Raw genomic sequence first — 8,494 nt, forward strand, 5'->3', positions numbered from 1 at the left:
GGGGTCGCAGCACGCAGAATACCGTAAACCTAACACCGCCAGCTGTTTGTCTCGATGTACACGGTTAAGGAGCCAGCAGTACGTTTGGAGGGCCTTTTTATTCCCAGTTAGTTGGGTGATTGTGCTGACGATTCGCGCCCCAACAGGCAGCCATCACGTACGATTGCCGGTCGAGCACGCGAGGTTTATTGCGCACATAAGAGCCGAATGTCATGCAGCAATAAAGCAGATTCGCGTTGGGGATGATCCGGGCGTCCATCAAGCGGACCACATTAACAATAACTGCCCCGCTCGCGGCGTAACACCGCCGTTAGCGGCCTATGGCGTTGTTGCTACCGATACTGCGATGTCCCCGACACCATTATCTTCGCTTTCCAGTACAATACGCGTTTCGCCTCCTACGGTGGTATTCATGCCCACTCACCTTCATTAACCTGCAGACTGGAGCTGAAAACTGAAAGCTGAGTTCTTGTAGTTAATGACTGATTGTGATGACGATCCAGAAATCGCTACCCAGCCACTCCGCACAGCCATTTCACTCACTCCATTCAATATCCTCCGTGATTTATTTTTAAATGCCCCATTTCTCATTATGCAGAATACTTCTTTTCGTTGGAATTATCGAACCTGATAGTCTAGCGAAAAAAGGAGTAGCTGGGAAGTGAAAGATGGTGAGATGGAATCCCCGTCGGACCACGGAAATTTTTAGTCTGCATTTAATCTAGCCTTCCTCTCTCAACGTTGTGAAGAGTCACCACGAATGACACGTGGTTCAGACTCCATGTCAACTTGTAGGTACTCTTTCCCCAGTTGGATAACTGTGGTAAATTAGGTACATGCAACTCACCGGTTTGATTTGATTTAAATAAACAGGCAGTTAAAACAGAAGCTGTACTAGCCCACTATTTCCAGGACTGAAACAAGGTTCATTCTGCCGTTTCATTCACTGTGGTTCTAGAAAAGCCAACCAGAACTCATTAGGAATAGAAAGTGATCCGTTAGTAGTTATTAGACACAATTTCTTCAGGACTTGATAACCCGAATATTCTGAGTCTTTTGATGTCGATCGCTTCCCACCGAAGGATTGGATATGACACTGTTTCATCACCCTCACCACACTGTGTAAATACTGGGTCACGTTTGACTACACCCATTGTGTGTAGCGGCTTCTTAACGTTCCCATGGCCAGCCGTTACTGCCAAAAATAGTTCAGCCGGCTTCCTGTTCAAGCCTGGGATTATGGAACTTCTATTAAAACATATCTTTGACATCGTTAGCTTGCCTTTTGTTTGCTTTTGAATCATAGTCCTACATGCTGCCTTCCGATCCAGTACCGTAGCTTAATCATCGCCTTAGTGATGGTTAGAGCAGGTTCCGGTCCAACAAATAAATATTCTCGCATCTGTCCTCGCCAGTCAATGAGCTTCTTCGTTGCCACTGATTCTTCAGTCACCAGAGATCCACAGCAAATTAATCCTCTTGCTTACCTGTAGTCTCGCATGAGTATTTGGCATTCTGCATCGATCTTTGATCTCGTTGCAGGGACTGAAAAATATTTTAGAGATGCCTGGCTGTCTGAATAAATGTAGATGCTATGATTTTTTTAGTGCCTATTCAAATTCTCCTCCTTTTTATCCTGATAGCGGATATTTCCGCCTGGAATACCGTGTAAATCTTCAGTAAAGAGACTACTCTTTCTAGCCTCGAATGTACCCCGTACACCACGACCCCCGTGCCTTAAAATGTTTTTGACCCGTCATTAAACCACACAATGTTTTCTGCACGGTGTCGTGGTTCGTCCTTCCACTGGTCCCACAATACGTTACACTGAAAGGTTGACTGAAAGAGCTGGCAGTTATTGTCATCTGGCATTTCTCCAATCATCCCTATATCTACCACATTTCTTATATGTGTGTGGGATTCCTAAAGGTATTCAGTTATTTCCAGTTCTTAGCCAGTATGTGTGCGACGCTGCCTCAGTTTTAACCCACATGTGTAATGGGGGCATGTCCAGCACGGTCTCCATACCAGCAATGGGTTACTGCTAATTCCGTCTGTTATGGCTAAGCAGGCCAGTCGGTGCACTTTACAAGCTCCTTAATAATCTTTTTTGGTTTTATTTTGTTCCACCATACTGTAGCCCCATAAACTGTCATAGACCTTATTACAGTGGTGTATCTCCAGTACATACTCTTGCTGTTTGGAGCTCAGTTTTCTCTCATAGAAATAGTTTTCACCTTGTATTCCTTATGTGAGAGATCCATGGCCGCACAAAAATACTTCACTGCCACTATATGGGTAAAGTTTCATTGAAAATGTTAAGATTACAGTGCGTGTGTTGGATATGCTTCCTGGTAAATGTTACAAGAACAATCTCCTTAGGGCTGACCCTTACATCTATTTCCTCCACTAGTTCTGCACTAATAGTACTATTTAATTATTTATTTAAATAGTACTGTTTGAATTGTGCCACGTTGTGCATTGAAATAGGGCAAAACTCATGCAGGAAATGAAATGCAAGGATCAGCCAGAAGAGAAACTGTTGTCGTAATAGTACTAGCAAATTTTCCAATCATTGTTATGACTAAGCGGTCTGCGTCTCCTTTGCAAAATTAGCCTCCAGTATTTATGTGTTAATGAGTCGCCAACGTGGCGTCCAATTCAAAGACTTGCAGTCGGCCATTGAGCCATATGAAAATATTATCATTGTTATAGTCATTATTATTATTATTATTATTGTTATTTGAGTCTGTCATGCGATTCTTCACTGCAAAGTTCTTTGTAGTAACATTTTCTTCAATACCGACTGAAATGGCTTGGTTATCACGTCTGTGAGGGAAGATGCTGGGGAGAGTATGACGTAAAAATAACCTAGCGGTGTTCCCGGCTGATGATGAAGAGTTTGAAGAAATGTGTGATGAGATAATAGAAATTATTCAGATAATTAAAGAGACGAAAATTTGATCATGATGGGAGACTGGAATTCGTCGGTAGGAAAAGGAAGAGCAGCAGAAATAGTAGGTTAATATGGACTGGGGGAAAGAAATGAAAGAGGAAGCCGCCTGATAGAATTTTGTACAGAGTATAATTTAATCATCTCTGACATTTGGTTTAAGAATCATAAAAGAAGGCTGTATACGTGGAAGAGACCTGGAGACACCGGAACGTTTCAGATTTATTATACAACGGTTAGACAGAGATTTAGGAAAACGATTTTAAATTGTAAGGCATTTCCAAGGACAGATATAGACTCTGAGCATATTTTATTGGTTATAAACTGTTGATTAAAACTGAACAAATAGGAAAAAGGTATGAAATTAAGGAGATGGGACCTGGATAAGCTGAAAGGAACAGAGGTTATTGAGAGCTTCAGAGAGGGCATTATATAACGGTTGATTACAACAGCAAAACGAATGTAATAGAAGACAAATGTGTAGCTTTAAGAGATGAAATATTGTAGGCAGCAGAGGATCAAAAAGGTGAAATGACAAAGCCTAGTAGGAATTTTTAGACACCACAAGAGACACTGAATTTAAGTGATGAAAGGAGAAAATTTAAAATGAGGCAGACAAAAAGGAATTAAACATTTTAAAAATGAGACTAATACTTTGTGCAAAATTTATAAGCATGAATTGCCAGAAGACAAATTTAAGGATTTAGGAACATATTTCACTAGGGGAAAAATAGATACCGCCTACAGGAAAATTAGAGGCCTTTGGGAAAAAGAGATACAGGTATATGAATATCAAGAGCTCAGATGGTAAACGAGTCCTAAGCAAATAAGGGAAAGCTGAAAGTTGGAAGTAGTATGTAGAGAGTCTATACAAGGCAGATGGACTTGAAAGGAATATAACAGAAAGGGGAGTGGCTATAGATGAAGATGAGATGGGAGACATGATACTACGTGAAGACTTTGACAAATGTGTCAAGGATCTAAGTCGTAAGGAGCCCAAGAAGTAGACGCATTCTGTCAGAACTACCGATAGCCATATGATAGCCAGCCACGATAAAAGTTTTACAACTGGTGTGCAAGATGAATAGGACAGTCTTAACACCCTCAGACTTTAAGAAGAATGTAGTAATTACAATTCCAAAGAATGCAGTTGCTGATAGGTGTGAAAAGAATTCTTTACAGAAGAATGGTAAAACAGGTATGAGCAGACCTCGGGGAAGATCACTTTGGATTCCCGAGAAAAGTAGGAATACGAGAGGCAATACCGACCCTATCACTTTTCTTGGAAGATAGGTTAAGGAAAGGCGAATCTACAAATGGAGAAAGCATTTGAAATTCTGGAGGTAGAAGGGATAAAATTCAGGGAGCGAAACGCCATTTACGACTTGTACAGAATCCAGATGGCTGTTATACGAATAGAGAGGCATTAAAGGGCAATAGTGGTTGAGAAGGGAGTGAGGCAGGCTATGGCCTATCCTCGATGTTACTAAATATGAACAATGAACAAGCAGTAGAGGAAACCGAAGAAAAATTTGGAGTAGTAATTACAGTTAAGAAAGAAGAAATAAAATCTTCCAGTTTTTTCAGATGACGACATAACACTGTCAGAGATATCAAAGGCATTGCAAGAGCAGTTGAGCGGAATGGACAGCGTCTTGGAAGGTGGATTGAAGATGAGCATCAATAAAAGCAAAACAAAGATTATGGAATGTACTCGAATTGAATCAGGTGACGCAAAGGGAATTAGATTAGGAAGTTAGACACTTAAAGTAGTAGGGGAAATTTGGTAGTTGGGCAGCAAAATAACAGCTGATGGCCGAAGTAGAAAGGATATAAGATGTAGACTGTCAATGGCAAGAAAAGATTTGCTTAAGAAGCGATACTTGTTAACATCGAATATAGATTTAAATGTTAGGAAGTCTTTTCTGACGGTATTTGTCTGGAGTGTAGTCATGCACAGAAGTGAAACATGAAGGATAAACAGTTTAAATAAAAAGAGAATAGAAGTTTTCGAAATCCGGTGCTTGTAACGTAGCAACTACGTTACATAGTACTGTATAAATGTACCCATTCTATTTTGCAATTTTATTTAAAGACTACAGTAGTAATTTTAATAATAGTAAAATGTTAAGGACTTCACCCAAATTTAAACCAAAGTAATTCACGTCACCCATTAGGTGACGTGAATTAATATATTTTAGTTATTAATCAAAGTAAATGTAAATGAGGATATGCATAGGGCAGTGGGCAGGCGTATGTCAAACGATTGGTATAGAATGCTCTGAGTCATCTCAAGCAGGAAGGCGCTCTGATTGACTGTGGCCGGCTGTAGATGGGAGTGCCAGTTGCGCGAGAAAATGATAGTTTTCTAGTACCTTCTAGAACAATTTAAGATTGTTAATACCGTTCCGGTATCAGAAAGCACGCAGGATTGTGAATGCTGAGGGATCCCCCTCCCCCCCACCAACCCCCTCGTAGAACTTCGATGGCGATATTGCGAGATATTGGCATAGAGAGAAAATAGTTCCACTTTTTCTTAACCCTTCAGGTTAAGAAAAATATGTTTTAAATGTAATCTAAAGCATGTAATTGAGGACAGGCTTAAGTAAACGATCTCCTGTCTTAGGTGCTATTTTCCTTCAGTAGTTTATAAAATGAGTAACTACGTGATTACCCATTGGCGCGGTGGTACGAATGAAGTGGAGAGGGAGCGCTAGTTTTGGCGTTGGCGCTTTCACTCTAGAGTGTCCCTTTGGGTCATTCATAGCGGACAGACCCGTATCTGTCCATTCTGATTAGATGATTACTTTATTCGGTCAGTAAGTACTTTTACAGTACAGATGGCTTTTGAGGCACTGCTCCGAGTGTCTGGAACAGCAGTCGAGTAGCGACAGATTATTCAAATAGTTCTGAGCACTATGGGACTTAACATCTAAGGTCATCAGTCGCCTAACTAACCTAAGGACAAAACACACCCATGCATGAGGCAGGATTCGAACTTGCTACCGTAGCGGTCGCGCGGTTCCAGACTGAAGCGCCTAGAACCGATCGGCCAGACGGGCCGGCTGACAGTTTATTCCGCAGTTTAATACTCCATTAAAAGCGTACGCGAGGCAGTGATATTGATTGTGTGCTACGAAGTCTCATTGCAACTGTGATGAACTCTAGAACAACTGCGTATGGCAATCAAGATGCAGTCACATCGTCATTGATAAGCGATTTCTTGCATGGCTCGGCGCTGGTGTGTATCTCCCATAAGTCTTCAAGGTTTTACTGTGCACAAGATGGCCGTAGAGTCGAGTGCAGTTAAACGAATCTAAATTCATTGTATAATGTGTTAATGTTCACGCGAACGAGTGTTTGTCGCAGTTATATCGTTAAACGTCTCGTTTGGCTGTGCAAAATTAACTACTTAACGCTGAGTAGAACTAGTATCTAAATTCTACGTATGTGAAGACAAGACAGATTGTTCTCGAAGGGGATAACGTATATTGCATTCCCCTGAAGGATTGAGTCTAATTGACTGGGAAGTTAATTTATGAGCATAAATGAGAGATGTGTCATCGTAAGGCGCGTAAGGGAAGACCTTAGCCAGACATTACTGTAATAGCAATCCCTTGCAGTTGTAACATGTGCTTTATCGGAGGACGCTCTGCCTCTGAATTATATTGTATTTATCACGGTAGTTCGGTGTTCTTATTTGCTGCAATACCTTTTTTTCATTACGATATGACTTGGTTGATTTGCAGATCCCCAAGATGGCTTACGGTGAGTAGCATCTACAGCGGGAGAGCAGGACTGTCTTTGAGAGCCAAACATATCCGAAAAATATAAAGGTCGTATGCTGTGGTGCTTATGGCACGTGACAAACGTTATGTGGACGTTGGCCTGCTGCGCGCTCGGTTTAAAACAAATATTTGTGCCACCAAGGCTCTCAGCTGGTTAACCAGTGGTACCGATAGATTAATAATAGTATGCAAACACATGTTATATCACCTTCCAGTGATCGGTTTAGTCATAATGGTAGCCAGGTGAAATAAATCTCAGAGTAATAACTGCTCCACCGACCCTGCTAACGTCCGTGCTACAGGAGAATGCTGAAATTATATGTATCCATCACCTAACTAATAAGGAGGTACTGAATAGAATTGGAGAGACAATGAATTTGTGGTACAGGTTGACCAAAAGGAGAGATCGGTTGATACGACACATTCTGAAACATTAAGGGATCTCCAATTTAGCACTTTAATGTTGAAGGAAACTGTGTAGGTGTGGGTGAGGTAAGTTGTAGAGGGAGATTAAGAGATGAATACAGTAAGCAGATATAGAAAGGAGTAGGATGTAACAGTTATTCTGGGATGAAGAGGCTAGCACAGGATAGAGTAGCAGGGAGAGCTGTGTTAAACCAGTCTTCAGACTGAAGACCACAACGACAACAACTTGTCACACTTACACTTCTAAGCAAGCAACAAGTGTACTCATCGTGCACTGTAATTTTAAGGTGACTGTTTGCTATATTTCTCGAAATCAACTTTCGTGAATTGCATTAACTTTGAAAATTGCATTTATATCTTGTTCTACCTAAACCTGGGTGACAATCTATTCTCAAACTGGAGACCAATATTTCGTCTCGCATCGGTGTGGTAAATCTTAGCTAGCGACGTAAAGTCAGACGATTATGATTCAGGCTGCATAGATATGAAAGCTAAAGTGTTTTGAAGATTTTTACATTCCTCACTCAATAATGGTGTCGGTTTCCATATCAGCTAGACGAAAAAGCGTCCGGTTTCCGTTTAAAATGTTTTACCATTTCAATATCGATGTCTCACTGCTGTCAAACAGAGTAGATGTCGGCTAATGTGTAGTATTTTATTTTAAATTTTTTTGTTGCATATTTTCAAAGCTCTCTTGCAGCTGTGTCAGTTGCTGGATATTGCCTTCAATGTGATATTACATTTCAAGTCCAGAAGTAGTGTCATCCACGCATTTGTAAGCAAATAGTAGGATCTGAGCCCTTTACAAACATTTTATTTTCTACGCAGTGTCTCCTACCTGATAGTCGATATTTTCGTTTTATACGTCACTAGTATTATATTACATTAAATTTATTCGCAGTTGCATATATCGACAACCATCAGCTATATGATGGAATAACGACGATGAATATTTGTGCCGGACCTGGACACTAACCCGAGGCTGCCACCCATCGCGAGTGATCGCCTTACCTTTTGGCAATCCGAGCACGAATCACGGTAAGGCGTAATTTCCATACGTCATCACCACGTGTCATCCATAATGCGTGTTATCGTACAGGGGAGATATTTTACTTGAAAGTCGCTTACTAGGTGTCGGCGGATAAATACGGTACTGCAGTGCCGCTGTTATTCCTAATTACGGTACAATGTTCCTTTTGACATGTTTGCATGTCCGATGGAACCTTGCATTGTAAATCGGAATAACACAGACACTGTAGTTTAGTATTGTATTAACCGATGATACATTCTTATACTTGACTCCTCTTTAAGCTAATGGTATTGGGGA

The sequence above is a fragment of the Schistocerca serialis genome, chromosome 2, assembly GCF_023864345.2.
Source record: "Schistocerca serialis cubense isolate TAMUIC-IGC-003099 chromosome 2, iqSchSeri2.2, whole genome shotgun sequence".
In the NCBI taxonomy this organism is placed as follows: domain Eukaryota; kingdom Metazoa; phylum Arthropoda; class Insecta; order Orthoptera; family Acrididae; genus Schistocerca; species Schistocerca serialis.